The following is a 27,157-nucleotide window of genomic DNA, read 5'->3' as shown; positions in this document are numbered from 1 at the left end:
TTCTAAAATGAGCCTGCTTAGAAATTAGCCCACTCTACTATGAATATATATGGATCTCCTAAATAAAATTCTCATCCTCCTTTTGTTTGAGGGAGCATTACTATGTAATTAACAACCATGCTCTCCTTACATGCCACAGGTAATGAAACTTTTTCCACTTTTTAATGTCTTGGCTCTGATTATTTTTGCTTTGCATTCATTAAGATGTGAACTCATTGTATTCAGTTACAAATACATCCTCCATAAAGACCATAGGGCTGCTATCTCAAGCCAAGTACTTTCTGAATTCTCATTGCTATCTGTAATGGAGTTTTCATTGACAGGTCATGGTTAGTTAGCTCCACAATGAGATCATAATATTGTTCCTTAAAAAAAATTCCTGGTTTGAAATAGCACAGTGGTTCTCTGAAAAGATATTACTGACTTGGAATTCTGTAGAAGATAATTAAGCAATGCTTAGGGGAATAGGAAAATAATTGGAAAGGAGAAGAGAAGTTGTCCATATACCATAATATGTCCTCATAAATATCTAAAAGAGCTTCTCAATACTGGCCAAGTGATCAGGCTCTACTCAACATTGCATATGCTATACCTATGCCATTTACTAAGAGTGCACCTCTGTACACAGCATCAGTGCAGTTGAGGATAGTAAAGAAAGCTGAGAAAAGGTGTCTATCTGCACAGCAAAACTCTTTATCTCCCTTTGGAAGATGTGGTTAATGTATCTCCATTTCTAACACCAAAGTCAGGTTGCATTATCTAAGAATAAGTAAAGGAACAATAAATGCTACAGTTATTTTTATTCATTTATTTACTTACATATAGAATATGGTCTTAATGAAGGTAAAATTCACCAAGACCGGAAGTATGTCTAACGCATTTGTAGCACTGCAGGCAGAGATGGGTATATATTAGTCACACAAAAAGACATTGGATAAATGTCTTACTGAACAAAGATAAGTACAATTACTCAAGTAGGAAAAAATTCTCTGATTACTGAATATACCAAATAATATTTTATTGGAAGTTTGGCAATAAGAAATATGGGGAAATGAGAGCCATGTTAACTGAGTCAAAATGGGTATTATGAAACTCTCCTGCTTGGATTTCCTTTTGTCTCAATTTTCTTCAAAATGAAGCAAAGTTTATATCTAACTATCTTTAGTAAGCTTTATTAAATGCAACATCTCATTGTGTTGAGCAAGCAAGCAGCTCTTTGGAAAAATATTGCTAGAATTAAATACATATATTCATACACATACTATATGCCTTCTCTCCTGTAATTTAGATATGTTCCTATTCATAATAGTTTCAGTGAAAAGAAAACATCTGGAAATAAATCTAACCAAGGACTTAAAATATATACATACATACATATACATATACATATACATATACATGTACATATACATACATATAGATAGATAGATAGACAGACAGACAGACAGACAGACAGATAGATATCCCACAGAGTTCAATTTGTGTTGCCCATATACTCCTTGCATGTAGGACCATCCACTGTATTGTGATTTACTACTAGGTTCCTTAAAGAAAATTGACTGAAGTAGAATTCCACATATGAACAACAACAGCATTTGTTTGTAAGAAGAAGGGTGGTAGACAATGAAAGCCTCTGTTCACTGGATCCAGCAAATATGAATTGGACAAAGAAAGTCATCTCTGAAAAGATTTCTGTTAAGAAATATGAAAACACATTTTCTTCAGTATTAAACATTTATGACTTTCTATTTAAAACTCCTGTTTTCTCTTGTACTAAATTTGTGCCCCAAATGTTAACCTAGTAAGCATTTTTCATTACTATTTTGCTCAGCTTAGTGCTGAAGGGATAGGCTCCACAATAGTCTGTTGTGACTCATTTTCACACGTCTGAGAAGCTGGGAGGGACAGAGCTAAAATTATCCAGGATGTAAACTACCTTTAATACATAATTATCACCTAAGAAAGATACTTAATGCTTTGTTTAATAATATTTCATCATTTTCTTCCTTTTATATCCCGTGAAGTATTTCTTATGTGAACCAGTTTTCAACTTTATTACTGAGTGCACAAAATTCCAGGAACATAGACTATTTTAATTTTCACAATTCTCTCTTTTTTAAAATGGGAATGAAAACAAAAACTCAAAACAATGAGGACACAAAAATGACTCATGGCAAAGAGGTAGATTTATTTCCAATAAAACAAAAACGCCAAGACAGAAAGTCAGCAGACTGGAGGTAATATGAGCATAGGACAGGTCTCCATTGTGACTCTGAAAACTCACTGACTACACAGCCCTCTGATATAGAAACTTATCTCATAAAGGCTATTTCCAGACCAGTTAATACTAGGAAAATCATTGCCAATGTATATGCCAGATAGGTTTTGCTCAATGCAACTGAATGGCTATGATAACCTTAAACAATAAGTAACAACAAAGAACAGTCCTAATTAAAGGCTGTGATAGAGAGCAAAAGTGAATTAGTAATAGCTTAAAGGAGTTAAAGACAACCATAAGTGTCAGGGGAGGTGACAGCAGAAAGCAAGAGGGATAAAAGCAATCTCTCCTTGACGGAGGGCACTGTCATCGACATCAGGGCCACAGCATCACAAGCATGCAACACCAGCACAGTTCCATTTCTGCTAAACAAAAAGATGGGATTTTCCAAGGACTTGGCAGAGAAAATAACTTTGTAAAATATTAGTGCTATTAAGATATAAGTCTATTTGTAAAATTAGACTATTAAATAGTACAATGATCGAACAAAAAACAGTCCCTGTTAATGTTAGCATATGTTGAAACTGAACTAATACTTGTTTATTTTCTTTATTTCTTACTTTTTCTGATACACACAAACATACAGGTTTTCCTTCCCTAAGGGAAAGTACACAAGGCTTATCTGTTTTCACTGAACATGAGAATATGACAATAATATCCTGTATTTTGTGTTATATTTTTAAAGCAATATTCAAATTAATACGTATTAAAAAACCTCTATGTAAGCCAGGCGGTGATGGCGCACACATTTAATCCCAGCACAGGTAGGTCTCTGTGAGTTTGAGGCCAGCCTGGTCTACAGAGCATGATCCAGGACAGGCACCAAAACTACAGAAAGAAACACTGTCTCAACAAAACAAAACAAACAAACAAACAAAACAAAACAAAACAAAAACCCCAATGTATTTACTGAAATTTGACTGGAATGAAAAACACTTTACTCTTAGAAACTCTTACCAATTTTCTAACATCTTTCGCGAACTATGCTCCATGCCTGGAACAGATGTAGCCCATTGGGTAGTTGGGACAAAAGGAGGAAAGAAGAGCTTATGTATCCCTCACTAATTTTATCTTTTGGCTTTATGTTTGTTCGTGCATTTGTTCATTCATTTATTTGTTTATTTAGAGGTCTGTGAATGTGTAGAGCTCAGAGAACAACGTGCTGGAGTGTGCTCTCCTTCCGCCTTATGAGTTCCAAGAATCCAACTCGTCCTGTCAGGCTTGGCTGCTAATCCCTCAATTACATTCATTTTTATTACAAAATTCTCCATCTACAATGTTATTTTTCATTCTTTCCAGATCTTGACAGGCAGGTCTTGAAGCACATCCAATCCATCCTAAACACTTATCCATACTGAATTGGAACCCTTAGAAAATCAACACCTTTTGTAGCCTCCTTCAAAAGAAGGGATGCAAGTTTTTATAAGTAGTAGGGAAGACACCAGAATACTATGATAATCACTTACCATCGTCTGTATCATTGTTAAAATGAGGTCAAAGCTAGAGCTCACAGATTCAAAAACCCAGTAATACTGCTTGATCATTAATCTCTATTGTTCAAATTATCACTCAAAGAAATTGAACTTTGTGAGGAAATCTGGAAATATAAGATCTGCTTTATTACACCCAGAGTACAGTGTACTTTATGAGAAATTGTATAAAGCACCTCACATTATCCTAATGATTCTCAACTATACTCACATGCTACCACCTATTTTGAAGTCCAACACTAAGCATTACAACATAGATGATACATAGATGAATCTATTCTTTTTATCTTTTATGAACATGTACCTGACTTATATTTTAGAAGTATATTCATGATCCAAATCTCTCTGTATTCTTTCTCTAGTCCTTTTCTGTGACTATTTATTTACCCTTAGTGATTTCTTTCTTCCTTTAAGTTAATTGAATCAGAATAATATGGACTTTTGGTAGTCATTGAAGTGTTGTGCTTTCTGTACTGATGACTATTTCATGAAAATTCTCTTATTCTTGAAGCTGTCCAACGTCATCAGAGAGGCTTTTGGTGAAGTGGATGGTGGTTAGTGTGGAAACTCACAACTGGCCATACTGTAGAGAGTACGTGTTAATGCAGGGCCCAGCCACAAATAGGTCATCTATATCACACCTCCCCCAAAGCCTAGAGACCATCTTCGAAGAGAAGATAGAAGGATTGTAAGGTCAGGGGTCAGAGAAGACTGGTGTAAAACAGTATCATCTGGACATGACAGGACCTTAGGAGCTCAGGGTGCCTGTGGTTGCCTGAACAAGACATGCATAAGGTAAATCCAGTCAGCATTCTATAAGGGAGTGGGAATACATTCATAAAGCTCCTATTATAACTGAGGGGCTAAAGCCAATTGATGTCTTCTGGAGAAAGGTGAGTTAATTTTTTTTTTTCTTTAAGGACATGGCTCCTGGTAGGTCAACCATGTGGCAGTGAATGGTCTCACACTTATGAGTATATGGGCAGAACCAATTGGACTGGATAGGTTATTTAAAAAAAGGAAAAAAAAAAAGAGGCAATGAGACTTGGGGGATTGAAAAAAAGAAGTGGATCTAGGAGTAAAGGGGAGGTATTGAGGGTGAATATTACCAGAACACATTGGATATAACCATCAATGAATTAATAAAAATTATAATTTTAAGATTTATTTTTTAAAACATACAATCTAGTTCAAGGGAGTAGATCTAGGATGTGGGGGTTTAATGTGGAAGAGAGTATAACTGAATTCATCTTGAAGACGAAGACATGAACCATCTGACTGGAAAAACCCTATTCCTTGATTTGAATAGAATGAAAAGGTGATGGATGAAAGATTACAGGAAAAGCAACTTTTGTTTATCTAGGAAATGTCCACTATTTTTTAAATTGTTCAGGAATGAAAAAAGCTAAACATCATTATGGAAAACACGAAGGAAATTTATATGTGATTTTATAATACTTTGTTGAAAAGAAGTATGGATAGGTCTAGCTTAAGAAGAAATTTATTTGATTAACATCAAATAGGTAATAATCTCAGTGCCATACCTGTCACAAACAAGTAGCAAAAAAAGTTAAGAGAGAGAGAGAGAGAGAGAGAGAGAGAGAGAGAGAGAGAGAACAAATATTACAACATTTTTAATGAGCTATTTTAGAAAGAAGGGGTTAATTTCAGCTCACAGTTCTGGGTCAATGTCTAGAATTTGTATCTAATGATGCCTTCTTGCTGGCAGAGTCCAACACAATATATAATATCATACAGCAAGAAAAATGGAGTGTGTGTGTGTGTGTGTGTGTGTGTGTGTGTGTGTGTGTGTACATATACATGCGCATGCCTATGTTCTCTTTCTCAGAATGTCCTTATTGGGCCACCAAGTTCTAACCATTGGGGTTCCTCATCCTACTGACTTTATGATGCTAATCACTTCCCAAAAGTCTCACTTCCAAACACCGCACTGGGATTGTTTCCCCTTTCTTAAGACCTTAGAGATTGAATTTCAGCATCTGAAAGTAACTGGCTCACATTTAAGGCTTATTCAAATCTAGCCTTACTCAGCTTTTACTACCCTATCCATTACTGACTGTTGAAATATTGATGGATAATTTCTGACAGACAATAATCTACTTACTACTCCAAGATTTAAAGACTTGCTAGCAACACTCATTTGAATGGTTCTAATCATATCCATGGCCTATGTCATTTGTCGGTAAAAAGTGCAAAATAGTATCTGCACACTTTATACTTTTATGAATCATCATAAGGATTGATCTCACCTGGGCTTTTCCATAATGAAAAAAATATGTATTCTGAGCAGCCTTAAACAATAATCATTCAAATCTTTTTTCACTAAGAATGTGTTTTGGAATTTTGCATATGTGTATGTGTGTATAACACATTCACACATGGTACCCACAGAAGCCAGAAGAGGATATTGGATACCCTGAAACTGGAGTTGTAGATAATTGTGAGCTTGCATATGGGTGCTAAACCCAGATTCTCTGGAAGACCAGCAAGTGCTCTTAGTTGCTGAGCCATCTCCCTAGCCCCATCATTAATTTTTATATACTATTTTTTATGTAATTTATATAGTACATATTATTCTTATAGTGCAAATCTATATTTTACATAAAATATACATATTATTGCATTATTATTATTATTATTATCATTATCTAAGTGGCTCATTCTTTTAAAAGAGGTGCAAAAAATTTTCAAATTTTAACAATTTATTGTACATAGGTTTTGGTAACATCTCTTCCTCTGGTATCATCAGCCCACCTAGATTTTGTGCAAACTAAAGGGAATATTATAAAGTCAACTCTGCTAATTCTACCTCAAAAGATATTATAACATTGAATAAAGAAAATAAGTTACTTACAGTGTGAAGATGTACATGTATTTTCCTTATTTTCTCCCAGCCTAAGAAATCAAATCATATCATTTGTGTTATTCACCATTTCTCCTCAGTCAGGTCACCTTTCAATTATCAGCCCATATTAAATTAATGTACCAGTATATAAAACATTTATTACCTCCATCATAGTTACTAATCTATTGCTGTGATAAGATACCATTATCAAAGCAACTTATAGAACGGGCTTATGATTTCAGAAAACTACAGTCCATAACCATCACAGCAGGGAGCATGACAGCAGGTGGCAGGCATAGCAGTAGAGCAATAGCTGAGAGCTCACATCTTGAGATACACCATGTGGCAGAGAAAGCAAAACATACTGGGAATGGCTAGAGGTTTTTGGAACTTCAAAGACCATGACTGGTGGTACACCTTCTCCAACAAGGTCACACCTCCAAATCCTTCCCAAACAGTTCCATCAACTGGGGACCAGGCATTCAAACATATGAACCTATAGGGGCCATTTTCACCCAAGCCATCACAATTCTATACCATGAAACTTCTCATTAGTCTTTAGGATACAGATTGAGCATCACCTATTGAAAGTGCTTGCTTCCCAGGATATCTTGTGTAAGGGACTCATACCTAAAGACAACATTCATTTCTGTTTCCTTTAACCTTATACTCATAACCTGAAGAAAGTTTTGTCTGATATTTTATTATGCTTATATTTTGAGTGCAACATATTAGGTAAGGAATTTTCTATTTATGACATCATGACAGCACTCAGAATTATTTAGATTGTGGAGAAAGTCAGATTTAGATACTTTGTATTAGAGATGACCTATTTGTAATGATTCTATCATAAATACCTACTATATAAACTGATTTGGATAAAGATAATATTTGCAAGAAGGAGCTTTAAATACACCCAGATAACACAATGCAAATGATAAACATTGTAATACTGGTCCTAAAGTAATAAGTCATTATCATTACACAGATTTCTTTTGTTTTTTGTTTCTTGTTGTTGTTGTTTTGTTTTTTGTTTTTTTGAGACAGGGTTTCTCTGTGTAGCTTTGTGCCTTTTTGCTGGAACTCACTTGGTAGCCCAGGCTGGCCTCGAACTCACAGAGATCCTCCTGGCTCTGCCTCCTGAGTGCTGGGATTAAAGGCATGCGCCACCACTGCCTGCCTGGCAGCATTACACAGATTTTTTTTTTAAAGATGAAGGGGTACAGACCATTCTCATCATCATACATTTGGACATTCATGTCTTTCTGGCCCTTGCACCCCATTTCCATCTAGTATTAATATATGCTGAAAGCTTTGAAGCAAATGTTGGTAGCTGAATGTGGTCACTAGTGAAAAATAGTTTGATTGTATTTCTCATGCACGTTCCATGACACATTTAAGAATCATTAGACAAAAATAGAAAGCAAAATCTTTCTCGCATTTGCTCTCTATTATTTTCACTCCATCTACACCTATCTATTTATCTATTTACTTATCATTATCTATGACTATTTCAAACTGTTCTTGTTCTTATCTTGGCATTATCAAAATATGTCAGAGATGGTAAGTGTATGGGAAGAGAGTGATTTATTAAAATAAAACCAAACCACAGCCCTGTCTCAAATGGTGAGGCTGGCCAGCATATGCAACTAATTCTCACAGCGGCATTCTGGAAAACCAATGACAAGATTGGGACTCTGGGCTAGCCCCAGGGCAGTCAGCAGTGGTAGATTGGTACACAAGGCCTCATGTGTAAAGTTTCTGAACTGACACAAAGCTTAATGGAAATGAACCTTGACGATGTGGCCAATCGAGTGTAAGTGACATCCTGCTTGGCATGCCCTGGTGATTTTTTTCCTTTCCTCTCTTGAAGGTGTAATGCTTCCTATGGGAAACTCTGACTTAGAATCCAGTTCTAGGCTTAGATAGGAAATTTTCTAAACCCAAACCAAATATCAGTGAATTAATAACTTTCTATACTTCCTATTCTAATAATCATAACCACCCGATGAAAATGATGGCCACATTATTAGTTTTATTTGACAAAATGATGATTAATGAATGGCATATTTTATAAAAAGTTAAAACACAAAAATTGTGCTAACAATAAAATAAATATCAGTCATTTCATATTTTCTGAAATGCTTATTATGTCAAGCCCGAGGGAAATAAAGAACAATAAAAAAGGCACCTGTGCTTGTTCTTATGGAATTTGTACTTCTGTTAGAAAAATATGATATGTAAGATAATGATCTTAATGCTTTGAGTAGCTAGTATACCTAGGAATTATATAGATAGACATTTTAAAGTAACAAGTTTCATGAAGAAACAAAGAAGAAAATAACTAAATTCCACTTTTTTCTTTTAAAAGAACTAACCTTGTTCTAAGAGAACATGATAGGATAGATAGGTGCTTATTATTCTCTCTACTTCCTGTATCTGGATTGCTTTTCTCATGATGACTAACCCTTTTAAACTTGTTAATTTTTTGTTAATTATGACAAGATAATCTATGAGATAGGAAAATCTGATGGATAGACTATAAGTAAAGAAACATATAAGAAAGCTACTCCAGGCACATTTTATTCAATACATTGAATCAATATGTTTTATGTTTGTTGGGAAATACATCCCACAAAACTTAGTAGACATTCAGGAAAGATGTAGTATATATTTTGATAGGCCATGGAACAATAAAGCCTAGGGAGGACAGCAATTAAGATATACTTGGAGCTGGAAAATAATACTTCAGGAAAGGATTTTCAAAGTAAGTGCAATATAATAGTCCAGATACATGGGGGTAGTGATAGAATTTCAGAGTTCTTTAAATGGTACAACTCAACAGAATTTGTAGTAAATGGATAAATTTACATTGTTTTCATTGTTGTTTAAAAATCTGAGCAGGTTGTATTTATGTATTTGGAACACACACACACACACACACACACACACACACACACACACACTATGAAATTGAAAGAGAATAAGGAGGAGCTGTACATGGGAAGTTTTGGAGACAGGAAAGAGAAAAAGAAATGATGTAACCATATTATAATCCCAAAAATAAAACTATATTTTCATTTTTTTTCTGAAGAGAAGGCTTGGAAACTTTGTAATAATTGTGTGCTATTTAAGTATCATTTTTATCAACAATGAAATTAATTCTGACAGTGACACAATTGTACCAGAGTAGTAGAATATTCAAGTTGCCAGTAGCCAAAATATCTAGGGGGGAAGTTGACTGTCTTTTCAGGATATTGGTTTCATGGCCTTACATAATATTTATGTCTAAATTCTGTGTTTCTGGAAATCTACCAAAGAAAATCCTGCAGAGATATTAAAATTCTGTCTAACTATTCGGTCATTTTCCATAGTTAAAGAAAGCACAAGAGACAACTTTGTGCTCATTCAAGGGACTAAGTCATACCCAAGTAAGTGTAGTGTTGAATTTATTTGGAATTAATGAATATTAAAATTGACACAAAAACCACCATAGCAATGTCTACACAGTAAGATATTCCATCAGATGCAAGAAGAAATACCAAAGTAACTTAAACATTGAAGAGTATGGGCTGGTTAAATGATCCTATAGTACAAGGTACTTGAGTTAGCATTGGTTATAAGAGATGCTGTAAGTATGATCTTATGTCACCATAATATAGAAAGCATATTTGCAAAGCCATCACTGACTTAAATTCAGTTAAATTTTCACTAAAATTATTATATGAAGCTAACTAAGCTTCATTCATAGAATAGTTTTGATAATAACTAAATTGTGTTTTGCATATTTTTTGTGGTTAGTGCATATATATATTTGAGGGTTTTTTAAAGCAGGATCTTATGTAGTTCAGGCTAGTTACAAGATTGCTGTGTGGAGAAACCCTGATTTTCTTTCTATACTTGCAAATGCTGAGTTTACAACTTGTGGGTTACTCTAAATTAAGGACTTGTAATTGCTACATTTGTTTCGATTTATAAAATACAGCATGATAATTTAAAACATATATAACATAGGTATTGTTTTATTTCATTGGGAATTATCATATGACAATTATACTGACTTCTACATTTTGAATACCTTCTACCTTACTATAATAAGAGAAATTTGAACAATAATAGTGTGTCTCATAATTTAAATTTTATCTCATACTTATTATTTATTTATTCAAATTTGTGAGGTGTTTCTGGATACAGCTAAGTTAGTTATAGGAATGTACTTTTGGAGATGCTTATTTAATATCATCCTTTTGTTACCTAAGATCATACAATGAGTATTCCCCAACTGTCTGCACAGTAAATCCAAAGGATGGGTTTCTAGTCTACAATGACCCTCACCTCACTTTTCTTTTCTTTTCTTTTTCAAGACAAGGTTTCTCTGTGTAGCTTTGGAGCCTATTCTGAAACTTGCTTTGTAGTCCAGGCTGGCCTCGAACTCATAGAGATCCACCTGCCTATGCGTTGTGAGTGCTGGAATTAAAGGTGTGTGCTACCATTGCCCTGCTCTCAGCTCACTTCTTATGTAGCTACTTTATTAGTAGTAACTATGAAGCATAGATATTTATAAAAACTCTAATATCTCAATTACAATTATTTAATAATTGAATTTACTTAATAAAGCTGTTGCTGGGGATGTCGCATGTCTAGCAGGTCATTGAAGGATCTTTCAAGTTGAGCTGGGTTTCTATCTTTGCCCGAGACTTAATGGCTCTACAACCTCACAGCACTAGATGATTTGTGAGCTGTAAGCTCTGTTCAATTATCATTTGTTAAAGATAATTTGACTCCTGGGGCTTATAGATTTTAGACATACCATAGCTATTCGTTTTCCTCCTGACTGCAACCACCTTGGCCTTATATATGGTAGCTAGAATACCTGGGAAAGTATCTTTCAGTGTGTCAGAGGACACTTAGGGCAAATGGCTGACAAATTCACTATTAGCATATTTCAAAACTGATCTACATAGCAGTTATATAATTTGATTAATTAAAAAGAAGAGAAGAGATTTAAACCACAAACAGGAGATTGTGTGATTTCATACAGGACAAGTGGCTAACAAATTTTCTATTAGCATATTTCAAAACTGACATATATAACAGTTACATAACTTGATTAATTAAAAAGAACTATTTGGAGATGGGAATGGAAGGGAGGAGCTGGGGGAAGGTGGGGGCAGGGGGGGAGGACAGGGGAACCCATGGCTGATATGTAAAATTAAAACACAAATAGAATTAAAAAAAGAACTATTTGAAAGACAAAAGACTTAAACCACAAATAGGAGATTGTATGATTTTACACACTGCTCTTCGCATCTCTAGGCCCTACCTCTTTTCTTGCTTAAGTGGCAGCTACTTTTCTTGCTAGTCTAATATCTGATTACCTCACTTTAAGCTCTGATACCCTACAAGTTAACTCTCTGGTACATCAGTTAATTGTAAATGTTAATATTTTAGGAACCAGTCTTTTATACATTGCTAAATTCAATTACAATGTAAGTAAGTCAAGGTATGTAAGAGTGCATCCATAACCTATATTCCAAATTAGATTAGTCTAATTGCTTCCTGAACACCAACCACAGTTGAAGCTAGCAGTAGGGATTTCAGTGTTCTGGGATGTCAAATACCAACCCCAGGAAACCAAATTTGTTCAGTTTTGTAATTACTTTTTGAGTGTTAAATGACTCCATTAAATGAAATTCCACAAATTAAATATTGAAATGAACTGACCTGAACAACAAGCTGAATGTGCCTGAGGCATCAACCAGGTTTCTACTTTATTTTTATTCCCTTTTATTTGTGAGAATGGTACGACAGAAGAATCTTGACTGATTTTTGAATACTAAATAAATTAGTCATGGCTGGGATGGCATTTCAATCATCCTCAGAGAGCAGACTCTGTCCTCAAAGATCACCTGCTCATGGCTTTTCTCAGAACTGGAATAAGCTGAGCAGAAGCCTTGGCAAATGCCAAGCAATTCAGGACAGCCTGGTACTTGGAGAACAAATGTGGGCTGTGTCATGTGAGAGCTGGAGCTCTCTCTCTAAGACCTGTTCTGAGAATGCCCCACATTCATCCACCTTTGTGAGGCAGACAGAATGACAGTGGGAGAGATGGAAAGAAAGACACAGACACTGTTGTGTATAAGGTACAGCCACCGGTCAGTGTCTATGCTAAAAATCCTCATGGCCCTTTTTCCACTTAAGGAATTATGAAAATTTTAGCAATTAGATCCTTCTCCATACAACAAAAATTATTTAGAAATCTGGATACATTACAGAAGAAAGTCAGTACCTCTAGTATATTGGGCTATAGTAATTAATGAATTCCTACATTTGAGTATTTGTGGTCATTATGTGAGTATTTGTGTAAAATAATGGTTTCATTATGATATATTGCATTTGTCCCATTTTAAAAAAGCATGGTCTCATTACAGCACAGTTTGGCATTGAATTCCTTATACAGCAGATGATGAACTTTGTGGTAGTATTGCATTCCCCCAAAGAATTGTGCACGCTAATTAACAGGACCACCACAATATTAAACATAGAAGATAGGCAGTGGTAGCACACGCCTTTAATCCTAGCATTCCAGAGGCAGAAATCCCTCTGGATCTCTGTGAGTTCAAGGCCACAATGGAAATAGCCAATGCCTTTAATCCCAGGGAGTGATGGCAGAAAGCAGAAAGATATATAAGGTGTGAGGATCAGGAACTAGAAGCATTTGAATGGTTAAGCATTTAGGCTTTTGAGCAACAGTTCAGCTGAGACCCATTCTGGATGAGGACTCAGAGGCTTCTAGTCTGAGGAAACAGGATCAGCTGAGGAATTGGCCAGGTGAGATAGCTGTGGCTTGTTCTACTTCTCTGATCTTCCAGCATTCACCCAAATACCTGGCTCCAGGTTTGTTTTTATTAATAAGACCTTCTAAGATTCATGCTATAGAACTTGAACTTCTAATCATCTTATCTCCACATTTCAAACATCTTTCTCATCCTCCCATCTCCTCTCCCTGGCCCCCAGGACTAGATTATAGGAATGTGCCACCATGAACAGTGTATGTAGTTCTGGAGGGTTTCAGCTTGTCAGGCAGACACCATAACAACTGAGCTACATCTCCATGCCTTTCCTACCCTCTCTTTTCCTTCTGTGCCTGGCTGTGATCCTCATTTTCTCAAGTATTGTTTGGTTCTACATCTTTTTTTTTTTTTTTTTTTTCTGTAATGCTTGATTCTAAGTGTAAAATATGTAAACATTTGTCTTCTGTTTGTTCTGGGCAATTTAGATAGGGGTTAAATGTAAAAAGGATTAACCAGGTGTCCAGATTGCTACCAGGAGCTTTATGCTAACGTATGTATCATTCAGAGCTTCTCCACTCCTTCGTGTGTACTAAGTTGTAACATTAAACTCAATCTTTTGTACTTGGCCCCTCTTCTAGTCAGCTTGTGAACTAGACACAACCTGGACTCTAGCCCTAGAGTCACCTGCAAAGGAAGTCTCAGTTGAGGAAGTGCCGGGATTGGGATTAGATTGGTCTTTAGTCATGTTTATGGGGACGGTGTGATAGCAGGGTCCAGACAACTGAGAGTGGAACCATTCTCTGGCAGAAAGGTAGCTAAGCATGAGTTTGTTGTGAGCTAGCCTGTTATCAGTGTTCCTCCATGGTTTCTGCTTCCTGGTCCTGCTTGAGTTCTCTCCCTGGCTTTCCTCAGGAATGGACTGTAACCTGTAAGTTGAAATTAACCTTTTTCTCCCAAAGCACTTTGGTCATAGTATTTTTCTTAGCAACAAGAAGAAATGGGAGCAGTCCCTACAGGAAATAAATCCTTAGAAAGATCAAATTACTGTTGAGTTTCCACAGAATATCAAAGAGGAGGTGACAGTAAAATCTTCTAATGTATAAAGATTCATTGTTAACATGTTAATTTCTTTAGAAAAGTGATTCTTGCTGTCAGAGAAAGGGTTATGAAAAAATGTAATCCTGCTATTTGAGAAGCATTTGATGGAGTCTTTAATAGTACAGGCTAACGATTACCAAATAGACTGCTCTTACCAGATGAACTCCTATCCTTAGACTGCTGTGCTTTATTTCTCAAGAAAGAGAAAAAGATGCCATAGAAGTATATGGGAGTCACAGAGTCAGTAAGTGATGACTTCAAATTCCGACCTAAATTCCAGTTCCAAAGTTCAGCCACTTCTACAATCTATACTTCCGTCAGTGATCAGGATTTATGAACATCTGAAACAGACTCATGCTCTTACATCTTTACTCCCAGCCTTAGAACAACGGATGAAAAGGAAAAATACAGCTTGTATTAGGGGTGTTTTTGTACACTTGAGACTGACCATTAGCGTGTCAGTTTTAGTGAGTGACCTCTTGAATAGCTGTCTGGCAAAATTTCCCTGGCAGACTTGAGTGATTTCTGATTCTGTGGGCAAGGTTGCCCATATGGTGTGCCTTTGCCACCTGGAATCACTGACTTAAATTAGCTTATTTCCTCTGTCATCTGTGTAGTTGGGAAAACCACTGAATTTATCTGATTCATCTACTGCTAGTGCACCCCATCACCTTTTTCAAGAAGCCAGGTTAGTAACACCGACCTCCTCAGTTTGTTGGAGGAGATAAAATCATCCACTTCAAGTGATGCTTCTAGCAGGAAGACTGGCCTCCAGCCACTAAGAGGTCTCATTACAAAGCACCATTAGGAGCAAGAAGTCAAAGTTGATCCAAGTGTGTATATGATTTTGTATGTTCTATGAATGGGAGTAGCAGCTTCTTCTGTGAGATCATGTGATCATCAATGGTAAGAAGAGGGGCATGGAAGTAAAGGCACACTGCCCTCAGGGTCAACAAGCTTCACAATTTCTCCTGGTTTAAATGTTAACAATGTGCATGAAAATAATAAAGGATTGTTTTATTATTTATTATAGGAGATAATAAAAAATCACAAATTACTTGAGATACAGGCATCAGTTTAAAGGACTAATGATGCCTTGGAGAGGCTCTGAGAATAGGAGGAGGCAGAGAGAATGAGCTATAGGTAAGTATATTCCACTATTGTCTGCACTGTAACCAAAAGAGTGCAGCACATTTTTGACAAAAGATGTGTTGTGAGGGGAAACAGTTACTGTATCAACAAATAGTGCTGCACTTCCCACACTTGCCATTCACTATGCATTCTGCTTCCTGAAAGCATGGACCATGACAACTGAGTTAACATTAGCCCACTTATCTAAAATCTACTTAAGCAATTATTATGTCTTCAACTTTTTTAGAAATTTCTAAGGCATTTGGTATAATGAATTCATGTGACAGCAAACACAATAAAGAAAATCAGGGGAGCCTTTTAGTATCCCCTTCCCCTGACAACATTTTTTTAAAAAGCATTAAGACAAAGACAGGCAATTACAGCCTCAACTTGTTGCAGCCACTTCCTTAGTTCCCCTCAGATCCCTTTCCTTATTCTCTGTGCTTGCTTTGGGATTGTCAGAAGAATCCTCGGGCACCTCTTAGCTACTTGCAAGAGAATGCAATTTAGAATTTGCAGAGTATATTTCCATGATCTTTAATTGCCCAAACTAAATTCACCAACTTGTTTAATAAGTGCATTTAAACATATAAATTTGCTGTTTGCAATTTGATTCAATTAAATGTTTATTTCTCCAACCAAACACGCTCACTCTAAATGTATACCAGAAGAGTGATTTGAGAGAAGTGGGTACTTTATCACAACTCTCTGTTACTAGTCTTTCACGGAGAGAAGCTAATACTCTAAAAGTATGTGTTTCGGAGAGCCGCTATTTGAAATGTGTATGTCCTGAAGACAAACTTCAGAGGATGCAATATTTTAAGAAGTCTTAGCCAAATGTGTTCAGTGTATCTCAATTTGCCAAGCAATCATGTTGTCATGAGTCCCTCTCAGTGGCACATATGGCAAAAGTAGGTGAGCAGAAATAGACAAAGGTCCCCATTCACTACTTAGAAGAATTCCAGGGGTCTTTTTATGGACCCAGGCTTCCATCAGTTTTAGAAGGGGCCATCCCCAGGATTGGCAATGAGCCTCTTGATTTGTCCAACCTAGCAGTGTTTGCTAGCAAACCCATAGGCATGTTTCTCTACAAAAACAAGTGAAATATTTTAATGAATATTTATGAATACAATTTGGCTGGAAATATGAAGAAATTAAAATAATATAAAAGTTTACAAGGAGGTAACAGGTTAACTGTGAATATTCAGCAGGATATTCCAATGTGATAATCAGGATAAGTAGTGTGATGTCTCTTACACAGTTTGAGAATGCCCAAAGCACTTTATTATAGTGGGAAAATAATATTCAGTCTGAAAACTGTAGAGACATTTCTGGCATTTCATGTATTCTTTATAAATGCCCCATCACAGAACAACATTTTTTAAAACTGCATATGTGTGCGTGCTTATATGTAAATAAAAGTGATTTATCTTCACATGTACAAATATATAGTTGGTTTATCTGGATAACTCACTAGACTACACTGGTCACCTAATTAACTGTATATTCCAGGCTCTGGAAACAATTTTTCTCCTTTTGGATGTTGGGTAGGTGCTTCTGAAGAGCTTATAAAGAAAATGTACATAGCAGCCAGCCCCTGTGCTCGGAGACTACCTCATCTGAGAAATCTAAATGGAACTCTGAGGCCTGGAGAGGGCTACGCTTCTGACAGCTGCCCCCAGACTCCAGGGAACACTGGCCCTAATCAGCAATTCCACAAAGAGAATTCACAAGGGGAAACCACGAAAAGAGAGGACCTGATGACCATCCCCCCAACCCAGCTTCCTCCAAGTAGGCCAAGTTTATCCTGCAATGGTGGGTAAAGCTCTTAATAGAGAAACTGGAAGACCTGACAGTCTGGAGGGAAAAGGGAGCCTCTTACAATGCGAATCTGCCCTTGGGCAAATCTACTTTACATAGTCATGGTAATTATTTTGTATAATTATTCTTCTTTAATCATCATTAGTATTAGCACATTTAATATTGAAAAAAATGTTTCGTTTTGTTTTTCTTTCATAAGGACCAATATAAAATATATTTAATAACCATTCAGAAATCAACAGTAAATGCTGTTTCTAATTAAAGTGCATGAATTTTTGACACGTCTTATTTTTTAATGGTAAACAAGCAAACCCTCCTTAAGTTCTCTATACATTATTTGACTCTTCAGCCTTCTATGAAGCCAAGTAATATAGATGAAATGAATGACCACATGTTGCATGAGAAAGATAGGGAAATGTTGCTATGTAAATCAGCTTTCTGTTTCTTTACAGACAAGTCTCATAACTGGATTGAGTTTCTAGACAACAAATAGGTTTGCATTAAATACTTGGAATACCATGAATTAATTGACATTTTCAGTATTTAGGAAGTAACTTGGTTGTTTTTTACATGGATTTTTAAACGTCATTCTAAAAAATCTTAGACTGTTCTTCCAGTAACATTTGTTACCACTGCTGATTTCTGTGGTTCCTGTCAGGCCACAGGTAAGTAGGCATTTAGCACCTGCCATGTAGTATATACCATGGGAAAAACTTCATGTTTCAGCAAATCAGTGGAGCTCAACTTTGGAGATGTTTTCTCTCCAATGGGCTGTGATAATCAAGGCCCTACATTTGCAAATTGGTAAAGGACTGTTTTGGTTTGGAGAGGGGCAGCAGGAGAAAAAGAAGGATTGCAAGCAAGCCTAGCTGCACATAAAACAGATAGGAAGCAAACCACCACATTTTTTTTTTACCCTGAGTTTTGTTCTGGAGGCAGGTCTTTAATTCTTTAATTTCATTGTCTCCTTTGTGTCTGACTTGGCTCCAGGTTGCTGAGTTACAGAATATCTTTCTCACTTTGGCTACTGACAGGACCTGGGTCTCCTTTCTTCTGTTTGTTCCACACCTGCTCCCGGTTGTCTGGAGCCCATCTGTCTAGATATGTCTCCCATGTATATATAGTGTGGGTCTGCAGTGTTTCAGAAGCAACCCAGTTGAGGAAGACTGAGAATCTGTTCCTCATGTTTCTCTCACACAGTCCTCCATCTTTGTTGTAAGCTGTTAGAAATAGCTTTTCATGAGGAACCCCATCTGCTCACAACTCCATGTTCGCTGCTACTCAGAAGACCAGAAGCCTGAATTTTTAAGAAAAACAGTTGCTTGCCTTGAGATTTGCTGTAATTTCTATAATTTAAGTTTCCTTGGACTAAGGGCAAGTGGCTCAGATGTCATACAACATTCCTAATGACTGCCATTCAAATGCATCTTGACAAAGTTAATGCTAGTCACCTGGACCAACAGTGTCAGTAGCGGAGCTTTTAAAGGCCATCGTTTTTTCATGTTTTCTGTTGTTGTCCTAGATGTATGAATAATTCCTCCTGTCAACTGGAGTGATGCATCTTTTGAGAAGAGATAATGTTCTCAAGAAAGAGAGCTTCCTTTGACATTTTTGTAAGAGGAAAATGCTATTCATTTCCTACTTCATCAACCTACTTAATGAAGTAGGTAAACTGATTTAATCACTTTCAATAAAACAATAGGATGAGTAATCTTCAAATGAATTCCACATGAAGGATTCCTATCAGATTAACTGGTGGCTTTGCCATCATGATCTAGTTAGCTACTTCCTTGAATTCCATTTTTGTTCACATGAAAAAAAAAAGAGATTGTTTTGCTTTTAAGTCTTAGTTTTTACAATAGTTATAACAATTAAACAAAAAAACTATATTAAACACATTGATTAACAATGTTCAGCAAATTATGAAATGATGCTTTCTCTTGTTATTACTGTTCTGGACTAATCAATCTCTTGTTTTCATTAATCATCTTTGTTCCTGAGCTCTTGCCCTACTAATTATCTGTCTTTCACATTAAAAAGTTTTATGATTGTTTGTTTTATCCTTGGGATGCAGGACTTTTTCAGCAACTGCATCAGGCAGTGAATAGTTAGGGTGATTTCAAATTGCACATTATTAAACCAGGTCATGTGCTAGGAGACCAAACAAATCGCAACATAAAACTTTTATATTCAGGAATAGGAAAATTAGAGCATTTTATTGTAAGATAGCTTCATCTTTTCTCCCTTGGAGATATTCTGACCTCTTTTGTGGGGTTATTGCAATGACTATCTAATAAAAATTGTTGCAAAGCACTTTGCAAATATAAAGTGCAACATAATTGCTTAATAATAATAATTAGATTTGAGTCCATTAGCACACGAAACAATCACCATAATGGTAGCAAATAATTTAATTGTTCTGCCTTTCTTTCTTAAGGGTTTTCATATTTTTGTCTGAGGACACTTACCCTCCTTGTTTCTGAATGGCTTTCTCTAACTTGCATTAGCATCAGCAAGGCTACAAAACTGCTGATAGTCCTCCTCCTCCCCAACACTGCTGTCTAGAGGCTACAGGCTTAGTATGAATTAGAACAGAATTAACTGTCCAAGTTCTCTGGGTTGAACTATGAAGTACAGACAACAGCCTAACATTATAATTAGAAACAACCAGGTTTGCTGTTTGAGTAACAACATGCAGAATCTCTTTACTTTCTGGTAAATTTGTGAATTATCTACATTATTATTAAAAATGATGTTTTAGTCTTTTAATTCATATTTGATGTAAAAAATTATTTATGGTGTACCATGCAACATTTTGACACTGTATATACTGGCAATGTTCAAATTAAGGCAACATACTCACCTACTCAATCGTTTATCACTTACTTGTGGTAAGATAAATTAAAAGCTCTCCTAACTGTTTTGAATTATTTGTTTTGTGATTCTTATGGATCTGTTGGCAATGAGCTCAGAAAGAGGGAAAACTATTTTCGTTATTGTAACCAACAACACTGCTACAACCCCTGAGAGCATACCAGAATTTAATGAGTGTTTACATCTACTTTGGTTTTGTGACAAGTGTAAAATAAGCTTCAAGCATCATGTGTTAAGTTTTACACAAAGAAATCCAGTTCATAAGGTATTTTGGTTAAAACCTCATCCAAAGTTGTACATGTAGAAGAAAGACTCTTATTAAAAATAATTTTCACATTTGAACTATTGTCATGATGGGACGAGAGAGATGACTCAGGGATAAAGGTACCTGTCACCAAATCTGATGACCTGAGTTTGATACCTGAAACCACAGGGAAGAAAGAGGTTATCAATTCCTACGAGCTGTCCTCTGACTTCTGTATGCATGCCATGCACATGTATGTGCACACACACGATATGAAATACATAAGTGTAAAAAAAAATATGAAAAGAATGGTATCTCCACAAATAAAAAAAAAAAGTGGTTTTTCTCTTTGTGAACATAAAAACCTCAGGTCAAAGTTTTTGTATTTAAAAAACAAAAACAAAAACAAACAAAAAAAAAAACAAAAACAAAAACAAAAAACAAACTCATTTGCAATTGTTAATGCCCTAACTACCAGTTTAACTCTTTTCTTCTACATAGACACCGAACCTAAAGTTAGCTTTAGGTTCAACCTGCCTACAAGAGGGAAATAATAATAAGTATGACGATTTTAGCCAACAGTTAAAGCTGCATTGCAGCCCACTGCTCAGGGATTTATTTGAATTAATTCATTTCTTCTTCATGGCAGTCATCAGAAGCAGTTCCTAGAAGCAGATGCAGAGATCCAGAGCCAAACACCAGACAGAGCTCCAGGAGTCCAGTTGAAGAAAAAGAAGAGGGATTCTATGAGCAAGGGCATCAAGATTATGATGGGGAAACTACAGAGACAACCAAACTAAACTAGTGAGAACTCATGAAATTTGGATCAGCAGCTGTGGATCCTCCATGGGACTGGATGAGGCCCTCTGCATAATGAGACAGTTGTGTAGCTTGATCTGCTTAAGGGGCCTCCTAACAGTAGGATCAGAATCCATCCCTGGTGCATGAGCAGGCTTTTTGGAGCCCACTACCAGAGATAGGACACCTTTCACAGCCTTGAGGCAGGGGGAGGAGCTTGGGTCTGCCTCTAATAAATGTACCTCCCCATGGGAGGTCTTACCTTCTTGTAGAACAGAATGTGAGGTGGGTTGGGAGGGGGAGGATGGAGGGGCAGGAGGAGGAAGAAGGGGGATTGGTATATATAAAGAATAAAAAAAATTTTTTTGATAAAAGAGTAGTTCCTACTATTATTAAGGCATTTAGAAACTTATCAAATGGCTCAAGATCCAGAAAGGTGACTGGGAAAGCTAGAATCAATTCCATAACCTAACTCAAGTGCTCATAATCTTAATTGCTGTTTGAATGCGTATAGTTGAGTATCTGGTATGAAGGATACGAACAGAACTAAGTCCTTAAGGCACTAGGTAATAATAACAGAAATAAGGGAGGGACATTCTAGGTACTGCATATTTTAAGATTTAACCATAGAATAAAAGCATGCATTGGAAGCATCTTTATTCCCAAGAAGCATTGTTCCATAGTTTTAACATATTAGTTAGACATGTCCTTATGTCCTCGGGTTAAAATATCTTGCACCCCCCATCTTGTAGAAAATTTTCCATAAAGGGTCATTTATAAATCATTCAGTAACAGATGATGTTATAACTAAAGCAGTGGGAGTTTTGAAACATCTACATCGGATTAAGCTTGTGTTTATTTCAAAAAAGGCTCTGATCTAGCTTAGATTTTGGCAGGCTCAACATGAGCCCAACATGAACTATTGAAATCAAAGCTCTCTTTTTATTTTTTATTGTTTGAAAGTCAAACTTGGAGTATTTCCAGTCCCAATTAAATATCATTTGATGTGTTTAGACTTATTTTTTTCTTTTACTTTTTTCTCTTTAGAAAAAAAAATACTTCTCATTCTCCCCTCATATTGATGGTCATGAGAAGTTTAGACCTATGATTTTAAAAAGTCATTATGAAAAATTATAAGGAACCCTCAAGGCTTTTGTGAATTTTGTATGAATAATTGTAGACCTGAAACTCATAGAAAATCTTAAATATAAATATAGTCATCAAATATACAAACATACTTTGTCTTCTTTTTCTAATTGTTTCAAACATATGAAAATCTGGAATGCTGCTATTGCTTTGTACCTCTGCTGTGGATTGCTTCAGTATTTTACAGATGGGACTTATAATTATTTAGTAGTAAATAACCCATTCCTGATTTAGCCAATCAAAAAGTGTGAGGCTGCAGTCGTACCAATGGGGATTACTCAAGGGAAGACTCTTTAAATGTCTCTCAAGAGATTTTGTTAACAAAATAATTTATGATTATCTCATACTGTGCATTAATAACCCTCATAAATATGGCACAATATAATCCAATTAATTACGCATCCTAAATGACTTGATAATTTATGAAATCGTGGGATTTTATTTAGTCTCAAGTTGAAAACTGAATGCACAATTCAAGAAAAGGATAACTCCCTAACATCAAACTTATGTCTTTGTTTTATTTTGACTTATTTTGTGGGTTTTTTTTTTGTTGTTGTTGTTGGTTTGTTTGTTTTAAATACAGCTAGAACAGCAGCTCTCACCTTGCTGTGTGGATTTCTATATTTGGGGGAAATCAATTTACATATATTATAGTTTGGTATTTAATTTTTGAAGTGTTTCTGGATCAAGTGATTATATTGTAAATGAATTGCACCCTAAATAGTTCCTTTATAACATTAAAAATATAAATAAGAAAGTGTGCCTCTCTAGTAAACAAAACTATATGTCATAAAAAATGGATTGATTGTAAACAATTAATAAAAATCTTAAATGAATTACATTCTATATGTGAAGGATTAGTAAAGATATATGAAAGCCTTGGAATGTACAGTGTTATTTATGTTTAAAGTAAGGGATGCAGACATCTTTAGTTCACCTGTGGCTAAAGCTCTACATGACCTGAAGAGGATTAAATCTCTGTTTCTTTTGTGGGACCCAAGAGTTGCACATTGCTGTGAGCTACAGAAACAAAAGCCCAGCTGGCTACAGCAGTTTCCACAGCATCTGTGAGGGTGTCTTGCTGTATTCTAATGTTTTGAATTATTGTGAATTGTTTTACAAACTCTTAATTATCAAGGGATCAATACTTTGGGAAAGTATCGGCTAGAAGAAGAGTGAAAGAGCCTCTTGATGGTGTTTAGATAGATGATGGGGTGATTGCCAGGTTTCTCCCTCTCTTTTATAGACATCTGAATGTGTATTCACAGGCAGAATTATTGGAGAAAGGCTAACAAGAGCCCTCCTCGTAGCTCAGCTAATTTTTAATGAGTATAACTTGTTAAGGCAGTGAGTTGGATGCCAAATACAATTCTATACATATCCTATAGCTTTTTTTCTTCAGCTTAATTTTTTTTCAGTTTAAAATCATTATATATGTGCAGAAAGTAAGTAAAAAGAAAGGAAATCCCATAAGCTCAAATCCTTTACCTGACTTCACTAATATTATTATTTTGCCTATAATACAGTATTTATTAACCTTGAACCTTGATATTGTCACAAATCACAGACTGAATTTCAGATCTCAGTAGTCAGTTGATTTTCTATGAGTTTCAGGTCTACAGTAGCAAAGGGAATGTCATTGCATGTTCATGGGTCTGTAGAATTACAATTGCTCAAAAGGCCATATTACAAACATCAAGAGGTTCAGTGCAATTTCAATTAAAGTTACAATTGCATTCTTCAGAGAGCCAGATGAACAAATCCCATTATGAATATGGAAATACAAAAACTTGAATAACAAAAACCATCCTGAGCAAAATTTTCAAAAGCTTGATATGTCACAAAAGCTGACTTCAATTCACACTATAGAGACATCACTACAATAATGTCAGGCAACTAATGTGAAAACAGAAACAGACCAATTAATAGAATAGAGGCCTCAAAATTAATCCCACACAATTACAGCCATGTTGTTATTCAGAAAGGTAGCCAAAACATATGTAGAAGAAAACATAAATGATTACTGTATTTCAATTTTAAATGGAACCAAATTCATACTTTTCTCACCCTGTATAAACTAACAAAAAGTGATCAGATTTCTTAATAGAAGACTAAAAACTTTGAAACTACTTAAGAAAGACACAGTGCAAACACTTCAAAATGTGAACAAAAGCACTGATTTTTCTTGAATTAGAATTTCATAACTCAGAAAAGAACAAATCCATTGACAAATGAAATTGAAAAGCTTCTTCATAACAACAACAACAAAAATAATGAAACAGATGAAGAGATTGCTAGTAAAATGGGGAAAACTTCACCAAATATTCACGTATAAAGGAATAATATCCAGAATATCTAAAGACTAAAAAAATAAATATCAAAAGTGCAAATATTCTAATCCATAAATTGGAAAATGAATTGAAAACACAGTTTTTCAAATGAATAAGTGGAAAGACAAATAACAATATGCCCTATATTTTTACTCATCAGAGAAATAAAAAAATGAAAACTACATTGAGTTCTTATCTCACCTTAGTCTAAAGAAAAGAAGAAACAACATTTAAGGGTTGATAAGAGTGGACACAGGAATTGAAAATGTTACGCACTATTGGAAAGGGTATAAATTAGAATGACTACTATGGAAACAAGAATGGACTTTCCTCTAAAAACCCACAGGTAGAACTTTCTTGTAATTAGTATACTTTATATTCTGGAAATGTTTCCACTGTTAACAGTCTTGATTCTACTTAAATATTCTGCTTTGTCAGATAACTGTCTTATTTAAGATTAACATGTAAATACTAGTCTAATTTTCTGCTATAACTCCAATGGAAGGTAAGTTTTCAGAGTTCTTAAAATACTGTTCTCATGTTCCTTAGACTTCTGTTTTCTCTGAGGCTGCTGCATAACTATGGATATGGTACTGCAAAAGTCCTGCATTACTGGGGCTACCTGGTACCATTCTGTGGGAAGTACTGTACAAACTAGCAATGGATATCTTCTGCTGTAGAAAGTGTGGTTAAAATATGGCTGGAAACTTGCTGATGTCAGACAACTACTCAGGAAATGTTCTGGATTTTGATCTTCAGTTAGGAGCTTCTGGTTAAGTTCTCTGTTTCTTTTCTTGCCAGTCCTCTCACCAGAGAAGGCAAGCCTTTTGGCTCTTTTAAGTTTTTACGTATTTTAAGTTCTGAATTACAGACCACTCTGAAATACATATAGAAAATAAAAAAGGAAACTCAAGAATTTCATTATGTTAACTTATGGAGGGTACTAACTAATCAATCTTCCATTTTCACATTTATTAGTCATCTTATTATTGTTGAACTGTACAAACCATAGTTCATTTAAAGGAAAGGAGCAGTGGAAACAAATTTCTAGAACCAGAGTCTCTGATATCCTGATGTTTAGTTTTCTTTTGTACCATGGGCACACTGTTACATAACATCACTGTAAATTTGAAAATAGCACATGTTAGCTGGACAGTGGTGGCACGGGCCTGTAATCCCAGCACTCGGGAAGCAGAGGCAAGTAAATCTGTGAGTTTTAGGCCAGCCTGGTTTACAAAGCAAGTTCCAGGACAGCCAGAGTTGTTACACAAAGAAATCCTGTCTCAAAAAAACAAAAAAACAGCAACAAGAAAAGAAAATAATACATAGTATTCATTTAGTGCATTGACTAAGAGATCCAGCACATATTATTTCTTCCAATCCTGGTTCTTTCTTTAATCATGTTTTTCAAAGATGTTGAAAGATTCCACTAGTATTTTCAGAGTTCTCAGAAAAATGAGAACAAAATAAAACTATCATTTCTCTATCTTTTATAGCAGTGGTTCTCAAACTCCCTAATTCTTCAACCCTTTAATACAGTTCCTCATGTTCTGGTAACTGTAAAATTACTTCACTGCTACTTCATAACTGTAGTTCTGCTACTGTTATGAATCCTAATGTAAATATCTTTGCTTTCTGATGGACTTAGGTGACCCCTGTGAAAGGGTTCATTCGACCACAGAAGGGGTCGCAACCCACAGGCTGAGAACCACTGTCCTATAGGCATCCTTGCAGGGCAGAATTACTTCTTTTCAAGTTCACTCTGAAGGAAGTGCCAATTCTCAGAATGGGAAAGACTGTGGAGTCTCAGTTTGAGAAGAAGACCTGTTTTTCTCCTCCTGCTCAGTCACAAAGTTGTTCATTAGCAACAAGAGTTGAAGGGATATTTCTTTCCATTCTTGTAAATTGGAGAAGTGAATTTTTAATGTCATTATCACTAGCATCTTCCCTCAGTGTTACTATTGATGCCTGTTTATTCCTTTTGACTCAGTGAATCAAAGGAGTGTCACACTAGTATTGAAAATAAACAACAAAAATGCATTCAAAACTCCAGACACCAATTAATTTTGATTGAGTTACCCAATGCATGACAATTATGAGGTTGCAATATAATGAAGAAAACATTTTTCCAGTGGGTAGTTTGAGGTCAAGTACACCTTGATGTGAAATAACCACAAAATTATAAGATGTTAAGAATAGACATCTGCACAAATAAACATATGTTTTCAAGAATGAATGGACAGAAGAGTGGAAGATGATGGTGGGTTGGAAGAGATATAGACAGATT

At 35.6% G+C, this 27,157-nt stretch overlaps 1 long non-coding RNA gene across 1 annotated transcript in view; it reads left to right on the top strand.

Moving 5' to 3' along the window:
- The window catches only part of LOC118569343, an 88,766-nt gene extending 67,461 nt beyond the window's left edge, over nt 1-21,305 (top strand). Inside the window, exons 2-4 of the long non-coding RNA XR_004943068.1 lie at nt 15,560-15,669; nt 17,209-17,582; nt 21,246-21,305. This is a non-coding gene — a long non-coding RNA (uncharacterized LOC118569343). The remainder of the gene's footprint in view (nt 1-15,559; nt 15,670-17,208; nt 17,583-21,245) is intronic.
- Nucleotides 21,306-27,157: the final 5,852 nt, after the last annotated feature.

Source organism: Onychomys torridus, chromosome 18 (assembly GCF_903995425.1).
Source record: "Onychomys torridus chromosome 18, mOncTor1.1, whole genome shotgun sequence".
NCBI lineage: Eukaryota > Metazoa > Chordata > Mammalia > Rodentia > Cricetidae > Onychomys > Onychomys torridus.
This window is presented reverse-complemented; position numbering and strand designations above follow the sequence as displayed.